The following is a 26,916-nucleotide window of genomic DNA, read 5'->3' on the forward strand; positions in this document are numbered from 1 at the left end:
CTCCTTTGACCCTCTCTCTCTCTCACTCACTCCCTCTCTCCCCTTTGCTCCTCTCTCTCTCTCCCTCTCTTTCTCTCTCCCCCCTTTCTCCCTCCCTCTTTCCTCCTTGCCCCTCTCTCTCTCTCCCTCTCCCTCTCTCTCTCCCTCTCTTTCTCTCTCCCCCTCTCTCTCTCCTCCTTGCCTCTCTCTCTCTCCCTCTCTCTCTCTCCCTCTCTCTCTCTCTCCTTCTCTCTCTCTCTCCCTCCCTCTCTCCCCCTTGCCTCTCTCTCTCTCTCTCACAGAGTTAAATAAAAACATGCTGGTCATAAGTGTAATAATACATCAATATAAGGATTTCTATGTTAAAGAGGTGATACACGATTCTATTTGAAGTAGGACTATTTTAGGGGGAAATGGCTAGCCGCTCACCCTGTCCTGTAAGTCAGTTAATGGTGGTATTATGAGAGGCACAAACACACACAGGGAGTATTTTTGTCTGTTTACTGTTAGTGTTGTCTCCATGGATCATCGTGGTGGGATTTTCTTCCTGAAAGGTTAACGCTGGAAATTGACTTGTGTGTTAGTTTATGATAGAGGGGCCAACAGGGAAACAGAGCTCTCTCTCTTCCATGGAGCTCTAGGCTACAATTTCACGTGTGTGTGTGTGTGTGTCTATGCATGCTGTGCGTGTGTGTGAAGGGAGGTAATCCTAGTTATTCACCCTAACATTTCAACATCAACAGTGGGAGAGTCAAACTAAGGGGAGTTGCTAAGTGAAAAAGGGCTCTGAAAGTCTACTGAGAGCAGGGTTGGGGGCATGATGCTAACAGTGTGTGTAAATATCTTACTTCGCCAACAGTACATGGAAACCTCGGTCTCTACAGGCCACGCACTCAGATAGATCTGGGACTTAAACAACACTCAAACCTAGTGGAGAACTTGGTGGACTGGATATTCGTTAGGTTAGGTTTCACTGGATATTCTTTAGGTTAGGTTTCACTGGATATTCTTTAGGTTAGGTTTCACTGGATATTCTTTAGGTTAGGTTTCACTGGATATTCTTTAGGTTAGGTTTCACTGGATATTCTTTAGGTTCGGTTTCACTGGATATTCTTTAGGTTAAGTTTCACTGGATAATCTTTAGGTTAGGTTTCACTGGATATTCTTTAGGTTAGGTTTCACTGGATATTCTTTAGGTTAAGTTTCACTGGATATTCTTTAGGTTAGGTTTCACTGGATATTCTTTAGGTTAGGTTTCACTGGATATTCTTTAGGTTAGGTTTCACTGGATATTCTTTAGGTTAGGTTTCACTGGATATTCTTTAGGTTAGGTTTCACTGGATATTCTTTAGGTTCGGTTTCACTGGATATTCTTTAGGTTAAGTTTCACTGGATATTCTTTAGGTTAAGTTTCACTGGATATTCTTTAGGTTAGGTTTCACTGGATATTCTTTAGGTTAGGTTTCACTGGATATTCTTTAGGTTCGGTTTCACTGGATATTCTTTAGGTTAAGTTTCACTGGATATTCTTTAGGTTAAGTTTCACTGGATATTCTTTAGGTTAGGTTTCACTGGATATTCTTTAGGTTCGGTTTCACTGGATATTCTTTAGGTTAGGTTTCACTGGATATTCTTTAGGTTCGGTTTCACTGGATATTCTTTAGGTTAGGTTTGTTTGTTCTCTCCCAAGTGCTGGTAAGGGCACAGAGACAGAGGGTTACGACACTTTAAGACTTTGATTGACAGCTTGGGATAACCAAGTGTGTGTGTGTGTGTGTGTGTGTGTGTGTGTGTGTGTGTGTGTGTGTGTGTGCGTGTGCGTGTGTGTGTGCGTGCGTGTGTGCGTGTGTGCGTGAGTGCGCATGGTCTGGAAGTGAAGAGGAAACACACACTAGTGAATGACAGAATACATCTCCAATTCACATCTGTTATAAAAAATATGCATGGCTATAACATCTTATACTAAACCGGACATTACAGCGCTAGGCTCACTAATTAGAGATCAAAGGGGTGCTGCCGCACATGTACTGCAAAGCATAGCACCGCCTTCTTCAGCACAGGGCTACATAGCACCGGCCATCTTTAGTACAGGGCTACAAAGCATAGCACCTCCATCTTCAGTACAGGGCTACAACTGCACAATGAATTTGAAATGAAACAGACACATCCATTTAGCTGGAGAAGAGATCTCATTGGACTGCTAGTAGGAGCTCATCCCAATGTTATCCTACTGTCAGTATGATGTGGATACTAGTCTCCACAGCGTCACTGCTCCAGCTCAGGTTCCTCTCTGAGGGCATTGGGCTGGAAACTAGAAAAGCCTGGGTACCGACTGGCACACAACACCCCTCTGCACACAACACCCCTCTGCACACAACACCCCTCTGCACACAACACCCCTCTGCACACAACACCCCTCTGCACACAACACCCCTCTGCACACAACACCCCTCTGCACACAACACCCTCTGCACACAACACCCCTCTGCACACAACACCCCTCTGCACACACCACCCCTCTGCACACAACACCCCTCTGCACACAACACCCCTCTGCACACAACACCACTCTGCACACAACACCCCTCTGCACACAACACCCCTCTGCACACAACACCACTCTGCACACAACACCCCTCTGCACACAACACCCCTCTGCACACAACACCACTCTGCACACAACACCACTCTGCACACAACACCACTCTGCACACAACACCCCTCTGCACACAACACCCCTCTGCACACAACACCCCTCTGCACACAACACCCCTCTGCACACAACACCCCTCTGCACACAACACCCTCTGCACACAACACCCCTCTGCACACAACACCCCTCTGCACACAACACCCCTCTGCACACACCACCCCTCTGCACACAACACCCCTCTGCACCACAACACCCCTCTGCACACAACACCCCTCTGCACACAACACACCCTCTGCACACAACACCCCCCTCTGCACACAACACCACTCTGCACACAACACCACTCTGCACACAACCCCCCTCTGCACACAACACCCCTCTGCACACAACACCCCTCTGCCTGCACACAACACCCCTCTGCACACAACACCCCTCTGCCTGCACACAACCCCCCCTCTGCACACAACACCCCTCTGCACACAACACCCCTCTGCACACAACACCCCTCTGCACACAACACCCCTCTGCACACAACACCCCTCTGCACACAACACCCCTCTGCACACAACACCCCTCTGCACACAACACCCCTCTGCACACAACACCCCTCTGCACACAAACACCCCTCTGCACACAACACCCCTCATGCACACAACACCCCTCTGCACACAACACCCTCTGCACACAACACCCCTCTGCACACAACACCCCCTCTGCACCACAACAACCCCTTGCACACAACACCCCTCTGCACACAACACCCCTCTGCACACCACCACCCCCCTCTGCCTACAAACACCCCTTCTGCACACAACACCCCTCTGCACACAACACCCTCTGCCTGCACACAACCCCCCCTCTGCCACCACAACACCCCTCTGCACACAACACCCCTCTGCCTGCACACAACACCCCTCTGCACACAACACCCCTCTGCACACAACACCCCTCTGCACACAACACCCTCTGCACACAACACCCCTCTGCACACAACACCCCTCTGCACACAACACCCCTCTGCCTGCACACAACACCCCTCTGCACACAACACCCCTCTGCACACAACACCCCTCTGCCTGCACACAACACCCCTCTGCACACAACACCCCTCTGCACACAACACCACTCTGCACACAACACCCCTCTGCACACAACACCCTCTGCACACAACACCCCTCTGCACACAACACCCCTCTGCACACAACACCGCTCTGCACACAACACCCCTCTGCACACAACACCCCTCTGCCTGCACACAACACCCCTCTGCCTGCACACAACACCACTCTGCACACAACACCCCTCTGCACACAACACCCCTCTGCACACAACACCCTCTGGCATACAACACCCCTCTGCTTGCACACAACACCCCTCTGCTTGCACACAACACCCCTCTGCTTGCACACAACACCCCTCTGCTTGCACACAACACCCCTCTGCTTGCACACAACACCCCTCTGCACACAACACCCCTCTGCACACAACACCCCTCTGCACACAGCACCACTCTGCACACAACACCACTCTGCACACAACACCCCTCTGCCTGCACACAACACCCCTCTGCCTGCACACAACACCCCTCTGCCTGCACACAACACCACTCTGCACACAACACCCCTCTGCACACAACACCCCTCTGCACACAACACCCCTCTGCATACAACACCCCTCTGCTTGCACACAACACCCCTCTGCTTGCACACAACACCCCTCTGCTTGCACACAACACCCCTCTGCTTGCACACAACACCCCTCTGCTTGCACACAACACCCCTCTGCCTGCACACAACACCCCTCTGCCTGCACACAACACCCTTCTGCCTGCACACAACACCCCTCTGCCTGCACACAACACCCCTCTGCCTGCACACAACACCCCTCTGCACACAACACCCCTCTGCACACAACACCCCTCTGCACACAACACCACTCTGCACACAACACCACTCTGCACACAACACCACTCTGCACACAACACCACTCTGCACACAACACCACTCTGCACAGAACACCCCTCTGCACAGAACACCCCTCTGCACAGAATACACCTCCTCACAGAATACCCCCCATTTCACAGAATACACCTTTATACAGAATACACCTCCTCACAGAATACCCCCCATTTCACAGAACACACCTGACCAGTCATCAAACAACAAGAAGCCCCTAGGTCTCTCCTCTCGTTCTACCCTCTGATCTTCTCTGTGATGGCACCGTTCCAACATTCTACCCCAATCCGCTTTGACGGGCATTATTCCATCAGCAGCCTATGCTACCCTCCAGTCCCTCGACTTCTTGGCGCTGACAGAAACATGGATTACCACAGAAAACACTGCTACTCCTACTGCTCTCTCCTCATCTGACCACGTGTTCTCGCATACCCCGAGAGCATCTGGTCAGCGGGGTGGTGGCACTAGAATCCTCATCTCTCCCAAGTGGCCATTCTCTCTTTCTCCCCTGACCCATCTGTCTATCTCCTCCTTTGAATTCCATGCTGTCACAGTCACTAGCCCATTCAAGCTTAACATCCTTACCATTTATCGCCCTCCAGGTTCCCTTGGAGAGTTCATCAATGAGCTTGATGCCTTGATAAGTTCCTTTCCTGAGGATGGCTCACCCCTCACAATTCTGGGTGACTTTAACCTCCCTACGTCTACCTTTGACTCATTTCTCTCTGCCTCCTTCTTTCCACTCCTCTCCTCTTTTGACCTCACCCTCTCACCTTCCCCCCCTACTCACAAGGCAGGCAATACGCTTGACCTCATCTTTACTAGATGCTGTTCTTCTACTAATCTCACTGCAACTCCTCTCCAAGTCTCCGACCACTACCCTGTATCCTTTTCCCTCTCGCTCACCTCCAACACTACTCACTCTGCCCCTACTCAGATGGTATTGTGCCGTCGCAACCTTCGCTCTCTCTCTCCTGCTACTCTCTCCGCTTCCATCCTATCATCTCTTCCCTCTGCTCAATCCTTCTCCAACCAATCTCCTGATTCAGCCTCCTCAACCCTCCTCTCCTCCCTTTCTGCATCCTTTGACTCTCTATGTCCCCTATCCTCCCGGCTGGCTCGGTCCTCCCCTCCTGCTCTGTGGCTCGACGACTCATTGCGAGCTCACAGAACAGGGCTCCAGGCAGCCGAGCGGAAATGGAGGAAAACTAGCCTCCCTGCGGACCTGGCATCTTTTCACTCCCTCCTCTCCACATTTTCTTCCTCTGTTTCTGCTGCTAAAGCCACTTTCTACCACTCTAAATTCCAAGCATCTGCCTCTAACCCTAGGAAGCTCTTTGCCACCTTCTCCTCCCTCCTGAATCCTCCTCCCCCTCCTCCCTCTCTGCGGATGACTTCGTCAACCATTTTGAAAAGAAGGTTGACGACATCCGATCCTCGTTTGTTAAGTCAAACGACACCGCTGGTCCTGCTCACATTGCCCTACCCTATGCTTTGACCTCTTTCTCCCCTCTCTCTCCAGATGAAATCTTGCGACTTGTGACGGCCGGCCACCCAACAACCTGCCCGCTTGACCCTATCCCCTCCTCTCTTCTCCAGACCATTTCCGGAGACCTTCTCCCTCACCTCACCTCGCTCATCAACTCATCCTTGACCGCTGGCTACATCCCTTCCGTCTTCAAGAGAGCGAGAGTTGCACCCCTTCTGAAAAAACCTACACTCGATCCCTCCGATGTCAACAACTACAGACCAGTATCCCTTCTTTCTTTTCTCTCCAAAACTCTTGAGCGTGCCGTCCTTGGCCAGCTCTCTTGCTATCGCTCTCAGAATGACCTTCTTGATCCAAATCATTCAGGTTTCAAGACTGGACATTCAACTGAGACTGCTTTTCTCTGTGTCATGGAGGCTCTCCACACTGCTAAAGCTAACTCTCTCTCCTCTGCTCTCATCCTTTTAGACCTATCTGCTGCCTTTGATACTGTGAACCATCAGATCGTCCTCTCCACCCTCTCCGAGTTGGGCATCTCCGGCACGGCTCACTCTTGGATTGCGTCCTACCTGACAGGTCGCTCCTACCAGGTGGCGTGGCGAGAATCCGTCTCCGCAGCACATGCTCTCACCACTGGTGTCCCCCAGGGCTCAGTTCTAGGCCCTCTCCTATTCTCGCTATACACCAAGTCACTTGGCTCTGTCATATCCTCACATGGTCTGTCCTATCATTGCTACACAGACGACACACAATTAATCTTCTCCTTTCCCCCTTCTGATAACCAGGTGGCGAATCGCATCTCTGCATGTCTGGCAGACATATCAGTGTGGATGACGGATCACCACCTCAAGCTGAACCTCGGCAAGACGGAGCTGTTCCTCCTCCCGGGGAAGGACTGCCCGTTCCATGATCTCGCCATCACGGTTGACAACTCCATTGTGTCCTCCTCCCAGAGTGCTAAGAGCCTTGGCGTGACCCTGGACAACACCCTGTCGTTCTCCGCTAACATCAAGGCGGTGACCCGATCATGTAGGTTCATGCTCTACAACATTCGCAGAGTACAACCCTGCCTCACACAGGAAGCGGCGCAGGTCCTAATCCAGTACCTTCAGGCTCTGATCAGTCCCTACACCCAAAGAAGGGCACTGCGTTCATCCACCTCTGGCCTGCTCGCCTCCCTACCTCTGCGGAAGCACAGTTCCCGCTCAGCCCAGTCAAAACTGTTCGCTGCTCTGGCACCCCTATGGTGGAACAAGCTCCCTCATGACGCCAGGACAGTGGAGTCAATCACCACCTTCCGGAGACACCTGAAACCCTACCTCTTTAAGGAATACCTGGGATAGGATTAAGTAATCCTTCTAACCCTCCCCCCCCTACCCTCCCCCCCAAAAAATATATAGATGTACTATTGTAAAGTGGTTTTTCCACTGGATATCATAAGGTGAATGCACCAATTTGTAAGTCGCTCTGGATAAGAGCGTCTGCTAAATTACGTAAATGTAAATGTAAATGTAAGCACCCTGTCAGTCTGAACCTAGCTCCTGTCTGTCTGTACCTAGCTCCTGTCAGTCTGTACCTAGCTCCTGTCTGTACGTAGCTCCTGTCAGTCTGAACCTAGCTCCTGTCAGTCTGAACCTAGCTCCTATCTGTCTGTACGTAGCTCTTGTCAGTCTGAACCTAGCTCCTGTCAGTCTGTACCTAGCTCCTGTCTGTACCTAGCTCCTGTCTGTACCTAGCTCCTGTCAGTCTGTATCTAGCTCCTGTCAGTCTGTATCTAGCTCTTGTCAGTCTGAACCTAGCTCCTGTCAGTCTGTACCTAGCTCCTGTCTGTACCTAGCTCCTGTCTGTACCTAGCTCCTGTCAGTCTGTATCTAGCTCCTGTCAGTCTGTATCTAGCTCCTGTCAGTCTGTACCTAGCTCCTGTCTGTACCTAGCTCCTGTCTGTACCTAGCTCCTGTCAGTCTGTATCTAGCTCCTGTCAGTCTGTATCTAGCTCCTGTCAGTCTGAACCTAGCTCCCCTCTCTCTGTCTGTCTGTCTCTCTGTCTGTACCTAGCTCCTGTCTTTGTCTGTACCTAGCTCCTGTCTGTACCTAGCTCCTGTCTTTGTCTGTACCTAGCTCCTGTCTGTACCTAGCTCCTGTCAGTCTGAACCTAGCTCCTGTCTTTCTGTCTGTACCTAGCTCCTGTCTTTCTGTCTGTACCTAGCTCCTGTCAGTCAGTCTCTGTCTGTCTGTCTGTCTGTCTGTACCTAGCTCCTGTCAGTCTGTACCTAGCTCCTGTCAGTCAGTCAGTCAGTCAGTCTGTCTGTCTATACCTAGCTCCTGTCTGTACCTAGCTCCTGTCTGTACCTAGCTCCTGTCTGTAGCTAGCTCCTGACAAAAGGAAAACAAACAATGATACATTAGTCAATTCAATTCAAGGGGCTTTATTGGCATGGGAAACAAATATTAACATTGCCAAAGCAAGTGAAGTAGATAATACACAAAAGGGAAATAAACAATAAAAATGAACAGTAAACATTACACTCACAGAAGTTCCAAAAGAATAAAGACATTACAAATGTCATATTATGCATATATACAGTGTTGTAACAATGTACAAGTGGTTACAGTACAAAAGGGAAAATAAATAAGCATAAATATGGGTTGTATTTACAATTGTGTTTGTTCTTCTTTTCTTGTGACAACAGGTCACATCTTGCTGCTGTGATGTCACACTGTGGTATTTCACCCAATAGATATGGGAGTTTATGAAAATCAAGTTTGTTTTCAAATTCTTTGTGGGCCTGTGTAATCTGAGGGAAATATGTGTCTCTAATATGGTCATACATTGGGCAGGAGTTTAGGAAGTGCAGCTCAAATCAAATCAAATTTATTTATATAGCCCTTCATATATCAGCTGAAATCTCAAAGTGCTGTACAGAAACCCAGCCTAAAACCCCAAACAGCAAGCAATGCATGTGAAAGAAGCACGGTGGCTAGGAAAAACTCCCTAGGAAAAACTCCCTAGAAAGGCCAAAAACCTAGGAAGAAACCTAGAGAGGAACCAGGATATGAGGGGTGGCCAGTTCTCTTCTGGCTGTGCCGGGTGGATATTATAACAGAACATGGTCAAGATGTTAAAATGTTCTTAAATGACCAGCATGGTCAAATAATAATAATCATAGTAGTTGTCGAGGGTGCAACAAGCACGTCCGGTGAACAGGTTAGGGTTCCGTAGCCGCAGGCAGAACAGTTGAAACTGGAGCAGCAGCATGGCCAGGTGGACTGGGGACAGCAAGGAGTCATCATGCCAGGTAGTCCTGAGGCATGGTCCTAGGGCTCAGGTCCTCCGAGAGAAAGAAAGAAAGAGAGAATTAGAGAGAGCATATACAAATTCACACAGGACACCGGATAAGACAAGAGAAATACTCCAGATGTAACAGACTGACCCTAGCCCCCCGACACATAAACTACTGCAGCATAAATACTGGAGGCTGAGACAGGAGGGATCAGAAGACACTGTGGCCCCATCCGATGATACCCCCGGACAGGGCCAAACAGGCAGGATATAACCCCACCCACTTTGCCAAAGCACAGCCCCCACACCACTAGAGGGATGTCTACAACCACCAACTTACCGTCTTAAGACAAGGCCGAGTATAGCCCACAAAGATCTCCGCCATGGCACAACCCAAGGGGGGGGCGCCAACCCAGCTCAGTTTCCACCTCATTTTGTGGGCAGTGTGCACATAACCTGTCTTCTCTTGAGAGCCAGGTCTTCCTACGGCGGCCTTTCTCAATAGCAAGGCTATGCTCAAACAGTCTGTACATAGTCAAAGCTTTCCTTAAGTTTGGGTCAGTCACAGTGGTCAGGTATTCTGCTACTGTGTACTCTCTGTTAGGGCCAAATAGCATTCTAGTTTGCTCAGTTTTTTGTTAATTCTTTCCAATGTGTCAAGTAATTATCTCGTTGTTTTCTCATGATTTGGTTGGGTCTGATTGTGTTGCTGTCCTGGGGCTCTGTGGAGTCTGTTTGTGTTTGTGAACAGAGCCCCAGGGCCAGCTTGCTTAGGGGACTCTTCTCCAGGTTCCTCTCTCTGTAGGTGATGGCTTTGTTATGGAAGGTTTGGGAATCGCCTCCATTTAGGTGGTTGTAGAATTTAACGGCTCTTTTATGGATTTTGATAATTAGCTGGTATCTGCCTAATTCTGCTCTGCATGCATTATTTGGTGTTCTACGTTGTACACGAAGGATATTTTTTGCAGAATTCTGCATGCAGAATCTCAATTTGGTGTTTGTCCCATTTTGTGAATTCTTGGTTGGTGAGCGGACCCCAGACCTGACAACCATAAAGGGCAATGGGTTCTATATCGATCTGATTCCGTGTTGATAAGTCTCTCTCACACGCACTCTCGCGCAGTCTCTCTTGTTCTCTCTCGTGCTCTCTCTCTCGCTCTCTCTCTCTCTCGCTCTGTGTCTGTGTAAACATCAAACCATCAGCATACAACATCATATGCTACAGTACACATATAATATCACAACTAAAACTACAGTAATCTCTCAGTACATATCAGCTGTCAGCAAGGTTAAACAAAGTCCTGACCAACCACCCCATCTACAAACACTGTGGGAACACAGACTGCCGTTCTCCCTCTCTTTCTCTCCGTCTCGGCCTTTCTGTCTGTGTGTGTGTGTGTGTGTGTGTGTGTGTGTGTGTGTGTGTGTGTGTAAGCTTTAACGTTTTCTTACTGCCTTGTCTCTGTCTCTGCTTCTGTTGCTGCTATGAGATCCATCTAGAAAAGATAATGTGTTTAAAAACATTCATTCATTTACCTCAGCATTGCACTTTACCAGTTGACCAGCAGAGGGAGTTTAGACCTGTCAAACAGACTTATGGACTAAATGAACATTGACTTTGTCTTGAGAGCCGTGTGTGTAGAGTCGGGAATGTCAGTGGAAGTATGGAACAATTGCATTCTTACACTAAACTGCGTTTCCAGTAAAAAAGAGGGATGAAAGGAGGGATGAAAGGAGGGATGAAAGGAGGGCAGATGACAGGTGAAGCGTGCATTGACTCCCATACATCTTCCCATTTCCTTCTCTCTATCTCTCCTCTCTCTATATATATAACTCCCTCTCCATATAACACCCTCTCCTCTCTCTATATAACACCCTCTCCTCTCTACCTCACTCTCTCCATATAACTCCCTCTCCTCTCTCTATATAACTCCCTCTCCTCTCTCTATATAACACTCTCTCCTCTCTACCTCACTCTCTCTATATAACTCCCTCTCCTCTCTCTATATAACACCCTCTCCTCTCTACCTCACTCTCTCCATATAACACCCTCTCCTCTCTACCTCACTCTCTCTATATAACTCCCTCTCCTCTCTCTATATAACTCCCTCTCCTCTCTCTATATAACACCCTCTCCTCTCTACCTCACTCTCTCTATATAACTCCCTCTCCTCTCTCTATATAACTCCCTCTCCTCTCTCTATATAACACTCTCTCCTCTCTACCTCCCTCTCTCTATATAACTCCCTCTCCTCTCTCTATATAACACTCTCTCCTCTCTACCTCCCTCTCTCTATATAACTCCCTCTCCTCTCTACTTCCTTCTCTCTATATAACTCCCTCTCCTCTCTACCCCCTCTCTATATATCTCCCTCTCCTCTTCCTATATAACACTCTCTCCTCTCTTTATACAACTCCCTTTCCTCTCTCTATATAACACCCTCTCCTCTTCCTATATAACACTCTTTCCTCTCTACCTCCTCTCTATACATCTCCCTCTCCTCTCTACCTCCTCTCTATACAACTCCCTCTCCTCTCTCTATATATCTCCTCTCCTCTCTCTATATATCTCCCTCTCCTCTCTACCTGCTTCTCTCTATATATCTCCCTCTCCTCTATATAACACCCTCTCCTCTTCCTATATAACACTCTGTCCTCTCTACCTCCCCTCTCTATAAAACACCCACTCCTCTCTCTATATATATCCCTTTCCTCTCTCTATATATATATATAACTCCCTCTCCTCTCTACCTCCTCTCTATATATCTCCCTCTCCTCTCTACTTCCCTCTCTCTATATAACACCCTCTCCTCTCTCTATATAACTCCCTCTCCTCTCTAGTAACGCCCTGGCCATAGAGAGGGGTTTTTTGTTCTTTATTTTGGTTAGGCCAGGGTGTTACATTGGGTGGGCGTTCTATGTTCGTTTTCTAGGTTTTTTGTATTTCTTTGTTTTGGGCCGTGTGTGTGGCTCCCAATCAGGCACAGCTGAAGTTCGTTGTGGCTGATTGGGAGTCACACATAAGGAGCATGTTTTTCCTTTGGGTTTTGTGGGTAATTGTTTCTGTTAGTGTTTGCACCTGACAGGACTGTTTGGCTGTCAGTTTTCTCGTTTTGTTTTGTATAGTGTTCTTTCTGCTATTAAATATTCAATGATGAACACTAACTCCGCTGCACCTTGGTCTACTCTCTCTCTCACGACAGCCCTTACAAAATTACCCACCAAAAACGGACCAAGCAGCGGAGGAAGGAGAGGCACCAGGAGAAGAAAAGTTATCTGGAGTCGTGGACTTGGGAGGAAATCCTGGATGGGAAAGGACCATGGGCTCAAGCGGGGGATTATCACCGCCCGCAGTGGGAAATAGAAGAGTCGAGAGCTGAGAGACGCTGGTACGACAAGAGGGAGCGCAACGGACACGGGAGGCAGCCCCCCCCAAAAAAATTTTGGGGGGGCACACGGGGAGATTGGCGGAGTCAGGCGGTAGACCTGAGCCAACTCCCCGTGCTTACAGGAGGCAGCGCAGTTCTGGTCAGACACTGTGTTATGCGGTAAAGCGCACGGTGTCCCCAGTACGCGTTCAAAGCCCGGTGCGCTACATACCAGCCCCCCGCAAGTGCCATGCGAGGGCAGGCATCGAGCTAGGACGGGTTGTGCCAGCTCAGCGCGTCTGGTCTCCAGTGCGCCTTTTCGGGCCAGGGTATCCTGCACCGGCTCTGCGCACTGTGTCTCCAGGGCGCCGGGAGGTTCCAGTTCGCCCAATGCCTGCTCTCCGCCCGTGCCGGGCCAAAGTGGGCATTCAGCCTGGAGTATGGGTAAAGAGCGTCAAGTCTAGAACTCCAGTGCTCCCCCACAGCCTGGTTTATCCTGTGCCTCCTCCTCGGACCAGGCCTCCAGTGGATCTCTCCAGCCTGGTCCGTCCTGTGCCAACTCCCAGGACTAGGACTCCAGTGGGTCTCCCCATCCTGGTTAAGCCTGTGCCGCCTCCTAGGACTAGGACTCCAGTGGGTCTCGCCAGTCCAGAGCCGCCAGAGCTGCCCGCCAGTCCGGAGCCGCCAGAGCTGCCCGCCAGTCCGGAGCCGCCAGAGCCGTCAGAGCCGCCCGCCAGTCCGGAGCCGCCAGAGCCGCCCGCCAGTCCGGAGCCGCCAGAGCAGCCCGCCAGTCCGGAGCCGCCAGAGCCGCCCGCCTGTCCGGAGCCGCCAGAGCCGCCGGCCTGTCCGGAGCCGCCCGCCTGTCTGGAGCCGCCAGAGCCGCCCGCCTGTCCTGAGCAGTCAGAGTCTCCCGCCAGCCGATGAGTCCTGTGCCTGCGCCTAGGGCCAGGCCCCTTACATGTCTCCTCAGCCTGGTGCCGCCGGAGCCGCCAGGGACGCCCGCCAGCCGGGCGCAGCCAGGGTTGCCCGCTAGCCGGACGCAGCCATCACCGCCCGCCAGCCGGGCGCAACCAGGGTCGCCCGCCAGCCGGGCGCAACCATCACCACCCGCCAGCCAGGCGCAGTCAGGGTCGTCCACCAGACCTTCGGTGCGGCCAGGTGCGCCGCCTAAGATGGTGACGCCGAGGGTGGAGCAGAGGCCACGTCCAGCACCTGAGCCGCCACCGTAAGAAGGCCCACCCGGACCCTCCCCTTCAGTGTGAGGTTTTGCGGCCGGAGTTCGCACCTTGGGGGGGGTACTGTAACGCCCTGGCCATAGAGGGGTTTTTTGTTCTTTATTTTGGTTAGACCAGGGTGTTACATTGGGTGGGCGTTCTATGTTCGTTTTCTAGGTTTTTTGTATTTCTTTGTTTTGGGCCGTGTGTGTGGCTCCCAATCAGGCACAGCTGAAGTGCGTTGTTGCTGATTGGGAGTCACACATAAGGAGCATGTTTTTCCTTTGGGTTTTGTGGGTAATTGTTTCTGTTAGTGTTTGCACCTGACAGGACTGTTTGGCTGTCAGTTTTCTCGTTTTGTTTTGTATAGTGTTCTTTCTGCTATTAAATATTCAATGATGAACACTAACTCCGCTGCACCTTGGTCTACTCTCTCTCACATCTCTCTATATATCTCCCTCTCTACATAACTCCCTCTCCCCTCTACCTCCTTCTCTCTATATATAACACCCTCTCCTCTCTCTATCTCCCTCTCCTCTCTTTATATAACTCCCTCTCCACCTCCTTCTCTCTATATATATCTCCCTCTCCTCTCTATATAACTCCCTCTCCTCTCTACCTCCTCTCTATATATCTCCCTCTCTATATAACTCCCTCTCTACCTCCTCTCTATATATCTCCCTCTCCTCTCTCTACATAACTCCCTCTCCTCTCTACCTCCTCTCTATATATAACTCCCTCTCCACCTCCTCTCTATATATCTCCCTCTCCTCTCTCTATATAACTCCCTCTCCACCTCCTTCTCTCTATATATCTCCCTCTCCTCTCTCTACATAACTCCCTCTCCTCTCTATACAACTCCCTCTCCTCTCTATACAACTCCCTCTCCTCTCTATATATAACTCCCTCTCCTCTCTACCTCCCTCTCTCTATATAACTCCCTCTCCTCTCTCTATATATATCCCTCTCCTCTCTCTATATATCTCCCTCTCTTCTCTACCTGCTTCTCTCTATATAACTCCCTCTCCTCTCTACCCCCTCTCTATATATCTCCCTCTATATATCTCCCTCTCCTCTCTACCTCCCTCTCTCTATATAACACCCTCTCCTCTCTCTACATAACTCCCTCTCCTCTCTACATAACTCCCTCTCCTCTCTATATATAACTCCCTCTCCTCTCTACCTCCTCTCTATATAACTCCCTCTCCTCTCTACCTCCCTCTCTCTAAATAACTCCCTCTCCTCTCTACTTCCTTCTCTCTATAATATCTCCCTCTCTTCTCTACCTGCTTCTCTCTATATAACTCCCTCTCCTCTCTACCCCCTCTCTATATATCTCCCTCTCCTCTTCCTATATAACACTCTCTCCTCTCTTTATACAACTCCCTCTCCTCTCTCTATATAACTCCCTCTCCACCTCCTTCTCTCTATATATATCTCCCTCTCCTCTCTATATAACTCCCTCTCCTCTCTACCTCCTCTCTATATATCTCCCTCTCCTCTCTCTATATAACTCCCTCTCTACCTCCTTCTCTCTATATATCTCCCTCTCCTCTCTACCTCCTCTCTATATAACTCCCTCTCTCTATATAACTCCCTCTCCTCTCTACCTCCTTCTCTCTACATAACTCCCTCTCCTCTCTACATAACTCCCTCTCCTCTCTATACAACTCCCTCTCCTCTCTATACAACTCCCTCTCCTCTCTACCTCCTCTCTATATAACTCCCTCTCCTCTCTCTATATAACTCCCTCTCCTCTCTACCTCCTCTCTATATAACTCCCTCTCCTCTCTCTATATAACACCCTCTCCTCTCTACCTCCTCTCTATATATCTCCCTCTCCACTTCCCTCTCTATATAACTCCCTCTCCACTTCCCTCTCTATATAACTCCCTCTCCTCTCTACCTCCCTCTCTCTATATAACACCCTCTCCTCTTCCTATATAACACTCTCTCCTCTCTACCTCCTCTCTATATAACTCCCTCTCCTCTCTACCTCCCTCTCTCTATATAACTCCCTCTCCTCTCTCTATATAACTCCCTCTCCTCTCTCTATATAACTCCCTCTCCTCTCTCTATATAACTCCCTCTCCTCTCTCTATATCTCCCTCTCCTCTCTCTATATAACTCCCTCTCCTCTCTACCTCCTCTCTATATATCTCCCTCTCCTCTCTACCTCCCTCTCTCTATATAACTCCCTCTATATATAACACCCTCTCCTCTCTACCTCCTTCTCTCCTCTCTCTATATAACTCCCTCTCCTCTCTCTATATATATATAACACCCTCTCCTCTCTACCTCCCTCTCTCTCTATATATATATATAACTCCCTCTCCTCTCTACACATATACACACACACATATATATAACTCCATCTCCTCTAAACATGATTCATCCTTACACACATCGTCAAGCATGAACACAGACGTCTAGACGAAGCTGGCAAGCATGCTGAGCACGCTGAGGGAAGAAGGGAAAATCTATATAATGTCCATACTGGAACACACTACATATACACTAGTCCAAACTGGAATAGACACTACATATACACTAGTCCAAACTGGAATAGACACTAATATATATATACACACACACACACACACACACACACACACACTAGCCCAAACTAGCCCAAACTGGAATACACACTACATATACACTAGTCCAAACTGGAATAGACACTACATATACACTAGTCCAAACTGGAATATACACTAATATATACACACACACACACACACACACACACTAGCCCATACTGGAATATACACTACATATACACTAGCCTATACTGGAATATACACTACATACACAATAACCCATACTGGAATACACACTACATACAGTGCATTTGAAAAGTGTTTAAATTACTTCTTTCCCCTCTTCAATCTACACACATTACCCCATAATGACAAAGCGAAAACAGGTTTTATATTTTTTGGAAAATGTAAAAATAATATAAAACAGAAATACCTTATTTACATAAATATTCAGACCCTTTGCTATGAGACTCGATATTGAGCTCACACCACATATATTACATATACCCCATACTGGAATACAGACTACATATACCCCATACTGGAATACACACCACATATACTACATATACCCATACTGGAATACAGACTACATATACCCCATACTGGAATACACACTACATATACCCCATACTGGAATACACACTACATATACTACATATACCCATACTGGAATACAGACTACATATACCCCATACTGGAATACACACTACATATACACTACCCCATACTGGAATACACACTACATATACACTACCCCATACTGGAATACAGACTACATATACACTACCCCATACTGGAATACAGACTACATATACACTACCCCATACTGGAATACAGACTACATATACACTACCCCATACTGGAATACAGACTACATATAACCCATACTGGAATACAGACTACATATACCCCATACTGGAATACACACTACCCCATACTGGAATACACACTACCCCATACTGGAATACACACTACCCCATACTGGAATACACACTACATATACACTACCCCATACTGGAATACACACTACATATACCCCACCCCATACTGGAATACACACTACATATACCCCACCCCATACTGGAATACACACTACATATACACTACCCCATACTGGAATACACACTACATATACACTACCCCATACTGGAATACACACTACATATACCCTACCCCATACTGGAATACACACTACATATACACTACCCCATACTGGAATACAGACTACATATACACTACCCCATACTGGAATACACACTACATATACACTACCCCATACTGGAATACACACTACATATACCCTACCCCATACTGGAATACACACTACATATACACTACCCCATACTGGAATACGCACTACATATACACTACCCCATACTGGAATACGCACTACATATACACTACCCCATACTGGAATACACACTACATATACACTACCCCATACTGGAATACGCACTACATATGCACTACCCCATACTGGAATACGCACTACCCCATACTGGAATACGCACTACATATGCACTACCCCATACTGGAATACACACTACATATACACTACCCCATACTGGAATACACACTACATATACACTACCCCATACTGGAATACGCACTACATATGCACTACCCCATACTGGAATACAGACTACATATACACTACCCCATACTGGAATACACACTACATATACACTACCCCATACTGGAATACACACTACATATACACTACCCCATACTGGAATACGCACTACATATACACTACCCCATACTGGAATACAGACTACATATACACTACCCCATACTGGAATACACACTACATATACCCCATACTGGAATACACACTACATATACACTACCCCATACTGGAATACACACTACATATACACTACCCCATACTGGAATACAGACTACATATACACTACCCCATACTGGAATACACACTACATATACCCCATACTGGAATACACACTACATATACCCCATACTGGAATACACACTACATATACCCCATACTGGAATACAGACTACATATACCCCATACTGGAATACAGACTACATATACACTACCCCATACTGGAATACAGACTACATATACCCCATACTGGAATACACACTACATATACACCATACTGGAATACAGACTACATATACACTACCCCATACTGGAATACAGACTACATATACCCCATACTGGAATACACTGTAACGAGCGTCATATAGAGGGGACCAAGGCGCGGCGTGTTGAGTGCTCATGATTATTCGTTAATGAAAACTAAACACTTTTACAAAGAAACAAAAACGACAGCAAACAGTTCCGTCAGGCAACAGACAACAAAAGGGAAAACAAATACTGTTACGGATCCCTTTTTGGCCCTGCAGTCTAGGGGGGATGGATACGAGACCCGTAACATAACTCATGCAAATTACAATAGTGACAAGTAACAGTGAGAAAAGGGGCTGAGCTGGACCCAAGCAAAGAAACAATAATCGAAAACACCCCAATGCTAGACTAGCCTACCTCAAGAACAGCTAGCTAACTAACCAAAAATACAGTGGGTGGTCCGCCAAGTTCTAACTAGGGTACTTAGACAAAGTATTCCTACGGGTAATGTATGCCCATGGGCGACTTGTCTTGGTACCCCCTTTTCCCACCAAACAAACAAACAGTCAAACAATAAAACAATACTCACAGGTGGGATGGACAAAGTGACATGTAGTTGCAAAAACAAAAGGGATCAATACAGAGAGAGAGAGAGAGAGAGAGAGAGAGAGAGAGAGAGAGAGAGAGAGAGAGAGAGAGAGAGAGAGAGAGAGAGAGAGAGAGCGCTTGAGAGAGAATGAACACAGAGAGTGAGAATGAGCTACAGAGAGATTGATCTGGGGAGAAAACAACTGTCTGGGTTTTTAAACCAAGGGAAGGGGGATGTGATTGGTGGAGGGAAAAAGAACAGGTGTCTTCTGATTGGGGACTGATTGATGACTGATTGGGGAGTGATGATTGTCACCTGTGAGGAGGAGAAGGAGAGAAAAGATATACAAATACAGGATACACACTACCTGTATCCGTAACAACTACCCACAAAACACAATAGAAAAACCCCCAACTTAAATATGATCTCCAATTAGAGACAACGCGAACCAGCTGCTTCTAATTGGAGATCATCCCAAAACTCCAACCTAGAAATAGAAAAACAAGAACTAAACATAGAAACAGAAAACATAGAATGCCCACCCATATCACACCCTGACCTAACTAAACAGAGAAACAACAGCTCTCATTAGGTCAGAGCGTGACATACACACTACATATACCCCATACTGGAATACACACTACATATACACTACCCCATACTGGAATACACACTACATATACCCCATACTGGAATATACACTACAAATGTACACTAGCCCATACTGGAATACACACTACATATACCCCTACTGGAAAAAAACACTACATATACCCCATACTGGAATACAGACTACATATACCCCATACTGGAAAATACACTACATACACACTAGTCCATACACAGATCTGGGGAAGGGTACCAAAACATTTCTGCAACATTGAAGGTCCCCAAGAACACAGTGTCCTCCATCATTCTTAAATGGAAGAAGATTGGAACCACCAAGACTCTTCCTAGATCTGGCCGCCTGGCCAAACTGAGCAATCGGGGGAGAAGGGCCTTGGTCAGGGAGGTGACCATGTACCTGACACTCTGACAGAGCTCCAGAGTTCCTCTGTGGAGATGGGAGAACCTTCCAGAAGGACAACCATCACTGCAGCACTCCACCAATCAGACGGAAGCCACTCCTCAGTAAAGGCACATGACAGCCCGCTTGGAGTTTGCCAAATGGCACCTAAAGGACTCTCAGACCATGAGAAACAAGATTCTCTGGTCTGATGAAACCAAGATTGAACTCTTTGGCCTGAATGCCAACCATCATGTCTGGAAGAAACATGGCACCATCCCTACGGTGGAGCATGGTGGAGGCAGCGTCATGCTGTGGGAGATGTTTTCATAGGCAGGGACTGGGAGACTAGTCAGGATCAAGGGAAAGATGAACGGAGCAAAGCACAGAGAGATCCTTGATGAAAATCTGCTCCAGAGCGCTCAAGACCTCAGACTGGTTCGGTTCACCTTTCAACAGGACAACATGTGGAAAAAGTCAAGGGGTCTGAATACTTTCTGAAAGCACTGTATACACTAGTCAATACTGGAATATACAGCTACATATACACTAGCCCATACTGGAATATACAGCTACATATACACTAACCCATACTGGATTATACAGTTACATATACTCTAGCCCATACTGGAATATACAGCTACATATACACAAGCCCATACTGGAATATAAAGCTACATATTTTTTTATTTTTTTATTTTACCTTTGTTTAACCAGGTAGGCAAGTTGAGAACAAGTTCTAATTTACAACTGCGACCTGGCCAAGATAAAGCAAAGCAGTTCGACACATACAACAACACAGAGTTACACATGGAGTAAAACAAACATACAGTCAATAATACAGTACAAAAACAAGTCTATATACAATGTGAGCAAATGAGGTGAGATAAGGGAGGTAAAGGCAATAAAAAAGGCCACGGTGGCGAAGTAAATACAATATAGTAATTAAAAAACACTGGAATTGTAGATTTGCAGTAGGTGAATGTGCAAAGTAGAAATACTGGGGTGCAAGGGAGCAAAATAGATAAATAAATAAATACAGTAGGGGATGAGGTAATTGTTTGGGCTATTTATAGATGGGCTATGTACAGGTGCAGTGATCTGTGAGCTGCTCTGACAGCTGGTGCTTAAAGCTGGTGAGGGAGATAAGTGTTTCCAGTTTCAGAGATTTTTGTAGTTCTATCCAGTCATTGGCAGCAGAGAACTGAAAGGAGAGGAGAGGCGGCCAAAGGAGGAATTGGCCCTGGGGGGGACCAGTGAAATACACCTGCTGGTGCGCTTGCTACGGGTGGGTGCTGCTATGGTGACCAGCGAGCTGAGATAATGCGGAACTTTACCTAGCAGGGTCTTGTAGATGACCTGGAACCAGTGGGTTTGGCGACGAGTATAAAGCGAGGGCCAGCCAACGAGAGCATACAGGTCGCAGTGGTGGGTAGTATATGGGGCTTTGGTGACAAAACGGATGGCACTGTGATAGACTGCATCCAATTTGTTGAGTAGGGTGTTGGAGGCTATTTTGTAAATGACATCACCGAAGTCGAGGATCGGTAGGATGGTCAGTTTTACGAGGGCATGTTTGGCAGCATGAGTGAAGGGTGCTTTGTTGCAAAATAGGAAGCCAATTCTAGATTTAATTTTGGATTGGAGATGTTTGATGTTAGTCTGGAAGGAGAGTTTACAGTCTAACCAGACACCTAGGTATTTGTAGTTGTCCACATATTCTAAGTCAGCACCGTCCAGAGTAGTGATGCTGGGTGGGCGGGCAGGTGCAGGCAGCGATCAGTTGAAGAGCATGCATTTAGTTTTACTTGTATTTAGGAGCAGTTGGAGGCCACAGAAGGAGAGTTGTATGGCATTGAAGCTCGTCTGGAGGGTAGTTAACACAGTGTCCAAAGAAGGGACAGAAGTATACAGAATGGAGTTGTCTGCGTAGAGGTGGATCAGAGACTCATCAGCAGCAAGAGCGACATCATTGATGTATACAGAGATAAGAGTTGGCCCAACAATTGAACCCTGTGGCACCCCCATAGACTGCCAGAGTCCCAGACAACAGGCCCTCCGAATTGACACACTGAACTCTAAAAGTAGTTGGTGAACCAGGCGAGGCAATCATTTGAGAAACCGAGGCTGTTGAGTTTGCTGATGAGGATGTGGTGATTGACAGAGTCAAAAGCCTTGGACAGGTCAATGAATACAGCTGCACAGTATTGTTTCTTATCGATGGCGGTTAAGATATCGTTTAGGACCTGGCTGAGGTGCACCCATGACCAGCTCTGAAACCAGATTTCATACTGGAGAAGGTACGGTGGGATTCGAAATGGTCGGTAATCTGTTTGTTAACCTGGCTTTCGAAGACCTTAGAAAGGCAGGGTAGGATAGATATAGGTCTGTAGCAGTTTGGGTCAAGAGTCCCCCTCCCCTTTGAATAGGGGGATGACCGCAGCTGCTTTCCAATCTTTGGGATTCTCAGACGACACGAAAGAGAGGTTGAACAGGCTAGTAATAGGGGTGGCAACAATTTCGGCAGATCATTTTAGAAAGAAAGGGTCCAGATTGTCTAGCCCGGCTGATTTGTAGGGGTCCAGATTTTGCAGCCCTTTCAGAACATCAGCTGACTGGATTTGGGAGAAGGAGAAATGGGGAAGGCTTGGGCGAGTTGATGTGGGGGGTCCAGTGCTGTTGACCGGGGTAGGGCTAGGGGTAGCCAGGTGGAAAGCATGGCCAGCCGTAGAAAAATGCTTATTGAAATTCTCAATTATAATGGATTTATCGGTGGTGACAGAGTTTCCTATCCTCAGTGCAGTGGGCAGCTGGGAGGAGGTGCTCTTATTCTCCATGGACTTTACAGTGTCCCAGAACTTTTTTGAGTTTGTGTTGCAGGAAGCAAATGCGTGCTTGAAAAAGCTAGCCTTGGCTTTTCTAACTGCCTGTGTATATTGGTTTCTAACTTCCCTGAAAAGTTGCATATCACGGGGGCTGTTTGATGCTAATGCAGAATGCCACAGGATGTTTTTGTGCTGGTTAAGGGCAGTCAGGTCTGGAGAGAACCAAGGGCTATTTCTGTTCCTGGTTCTAAATTTCTTGAATGGGGCATGCTTATTGAAGATGGTGAGGAAGGCATTTTTAAAGAATAACCAGGCATCCTCTACTGACGGGATGAGGTCAATATCCTTCCAGGATACCCGGGCCAGGTCGATTAGAAAGGCCTGCTCGCTTAAGTATTTCAGGGAGCGTTTGACAGTGATGAGTGGAGGTCGTTTGACCGCTGATCCATTATGGATACAGGCAATGAGGCAGTGATCGCTGAGATCTTGGTTGAAAACAGCAGAGGTGTATTTAGAGGGCAAGTTGGTTAGGATGATATCTATGAGGGTGCCCGTGTTTACGGCTTTGGGGTTGTGCCTGGTAGGTTCATTGATCATTTGTGTGAGATTGAGGGCAACAAGCTTAGATTGTAGAATGGATATACATTAGCCCATACTGAAATATACAGCTACATATACACTAGCCCATACTGGAATATACAACTACATATACAGGAATACACACTTCTAAGCCCCCAGGAATGTCTGGTCGTCTGTCTTGTCTTTAGGAGTCTGAGAGGGAGAAGACATAATTTCCGTCTGAGGACATAGATTCTAGAAGGTAGTGATACAGTGATACAGGTTTAGAGGCAGATACAGTGCTTTTATGAGAAACCATCAATCTCTGTTACTACATGTTCCACTGTATGGGTGACAAGTGACAGGTGATTGGAATGTTGCACCCCCACCCACAACACACACGCTATTTCTACTCTGTGTCCTTATCTCTCTCATACAGACTAATGCCACTCTGCAAAGAAATCTGCACTCATTTGCTCTGTATGTTCTATGTCTGTATATTCTATGTCTGTATGTTCCATGTCTGTATGTTCCATGTCTGTATGTTCCATGTCTGTATGTTCCATGTCTGTATATTCTATGTCTCTATGTTCCATGTCTGTATGTTCCATGTCTGTATGTTCCATGTCTGTATGTTCCATCTCTGTATGTACCATGTCTGTATGTTCCATGTCTGTATGTACCATGTCTGTATGTTCCATGTCTGTATGTTCCATGTCTGTATGTACCATGTCTGTATGTACCATGTCTGTATGTTGTGTGTTTTTAACATGTATCACATGTACACACTGCAACCACACATGGGCAATGGCATACATGCATTATGAACATTACCACTAATCAAGCAAATGTAGTTTGTTATTCAGATTACGTCTCCTCACCCCTACCGTCAACCCCACCCCCTCTCTCCAATGCACAAGTCTCTCTCTCACTCTCCCTTCCTCCCACCACATTCCCCTGTTGAATGCCATCCAAGAAATGTGCCTTTTTATTATTAGATTTCATATTTTTACTCGGTATCTCATCACTTCACTCGCTGAATGTCTTTGGAGGGAGGGAGGAATGTGCTGTATATCTGTGTGTATGGAGGGAGGGAGGGAGGGAGGAGTGTGTACATGTCCTGTTCCATCCTGTACCTCCCCCTGCCCCTCCCACTGTCCTGTTCCATCCAGTACCTCCCCCTGCCCCTCCCACTGTCCTGTTCCATCCTGTACCTCCCCCTGCCCCTCCCACTGTCCTGTTCCATCCTGTACCTCCCCCTGCCCCTCCCACTGTCCTGTTCCATCCTGTACCTCCCCCTCCCACTGTCTTGTTCCATCCAGTACCTCCCCCTGCCCCTCCCACTGTCCTGTTCCATCCTGTACCTCCCCCTCCCCCTGCCCCTCCCACTGTCCTGTTCCATCCAGTACCTCCCCCTGCCCCTCCCACTGTCCTGTTCCATCCTGTACCTCCCCCTGCCCCTCCCACTGTCCTGTTCCATCCTGTACCTCCCCCTGCCCCTCCCACTGTCCTGTTCCATCCTGTACCTCCCCCTTCCCCTCCCACTGTCCTGTTCCATCCTGTACCTCCCCCTCCCCCTGCCCCTCCCACTGTCCTGTTCCATCCAGTACCTCCCCTGCCCCTCCCACTGTCCTGTTCCATCCTGTACCTCCCCCTGCCCCTCTCACTGTCCTGTTCCATCCAGTACCTCCCCCTGCCCCTCCCACTGTCCTGTTCCATCCAGTACCTCCCCCTGCCCCTCCCACTGTCCTGTTCCATCCAGTGCCGAAGGTTTTCAACCCCCCTTCACCGGCCCACATACTTCACTTCCTGTTGAAATCAGAACGAGAGAGAGCTCAGTTTGTTTTTTTGAAAGTGTATTGGAAAGTTTCTTTGTAGCTAGATAACTTTTTTGTTTGGATCCCGTGACGCAGTTGGCATCAGTTGCTGGGACTTCTAGTCTCTTTCCAGTTATCCTGTCAACCAAGACCGGGTCTGAGAAGCTATTTGACATAGCAGCTAGCCTAACTGCTAGCTAGCTGCCTGTCAAGCTAGCAGGGTTTTCTTGAGGGCTTGAACACAGCCCACAACGTGGTTAGCCATTGTGGCTGGGACCGCAGATTGTCCCGGGTTTGTCGCTGTCTGGATCCCTGCTGTTTGTTGTTTTTAATCTTCCCTGTGACCTGCCATGTCTGGAACTGTGAGGAGTAACAGCATAACCTACGTTGCTAGCTACCATGACAAAGACCAAAGCCAGCAGGACTACCGTTGAGGACAGTGGTGCCTCTCTATCACAATTGAAGGATCTTTAAAATGAACAAAAAGAGTTAAACAAGCAGTTGTTACAACAATAAAATAGCTTCAAGTGTTTTGTACAAATACTGGTGGATTCAACTAATAAAAGAATAGACACCCTGACCAGAGAGATCCAGGACCTGAAGAACAGTTTGCAGTTCTCCCAGGGTCAGCTCGATTATTTAAACAGGAAAACGGCAAGATGACAACAATCTTTAAGTCATTGAGAGAGGACATCATTTTTGTGTGTGAATCCATGATAACAAAGACGGATAAATCAGACTCGAGGGACAATCAATGCGGAATAACATGGTTGAGGATGGAATTGCAGAATCTCCACATGAGACCTGGACGGAGTCTGAGGACAAAGTGAGGGAAATTATCTCTGAGAAATTGAACATGGACCACAGGGAGACTGAGGTGGAGTGTGACAAGAGGACTGGAAAACCCACCACCAGCCCAGGTGACAGGCCCAGGTGACAGGCCCAGACTGATAGTGGTCAAGTTCCTGAGGTTCAAGGACAAGGTGGCTGTTCTGGAAAGAGCCAAGAACTTGAGAGGAACGTATATCTTCCTCAACAAGGTCTATCCTGAAGCTGTGCGCCAGAAGAGGAAAGAACTGATCCCAGCCATGAAAGCTGCCAGAGCGCGTGGGGACATTCCTTACATCCGCTATGACAGGCTCATTGTCCACCCTCCCTCCGAGAAGACTAGAAGGGATGAGAGCCAAGCCTATGAGTTTGTAGCTTCAACCCCGTAACACACACAAACACACACACACACCAATTGATTAATGGACTGCTGAATGTATATTTTTTTTATCTTTCTCTGTTTGCTCTTTTCCATATGATGTCTATCTCTAATAAACTAACCTGGAAAGGGCTGAAAATAGCCCATGTTAATAAATGTAGCCTTACAAATAAGGTTCATGAAATTAATAACTTGCTAACATCAGATAACATTCATATATTAGCCATTTCTGAGACTCACTTAGATAATTCATTTGATGATACAGCAGTAGCACTACAAGAATATAACCTATTTGGAAGAGACAGGAATGCATATGGGGGAGGTGTTGCTGTATATAT

The sequence above is a fragment of the Salmo trutta genome, chromosome 28 (assembly GCF_901001165.1).
Source record: "Salmo trutta chromosome 28, fSalTru1.1, whole genome shotgun sequence".
Classification (NCBI taxonomy): domain Eukaryota; kingdom Metazoa; phylum Chordata; class Actinopteri; order Salmoniformes; family Salmonidae; genus Salmo; species Salmo trutta.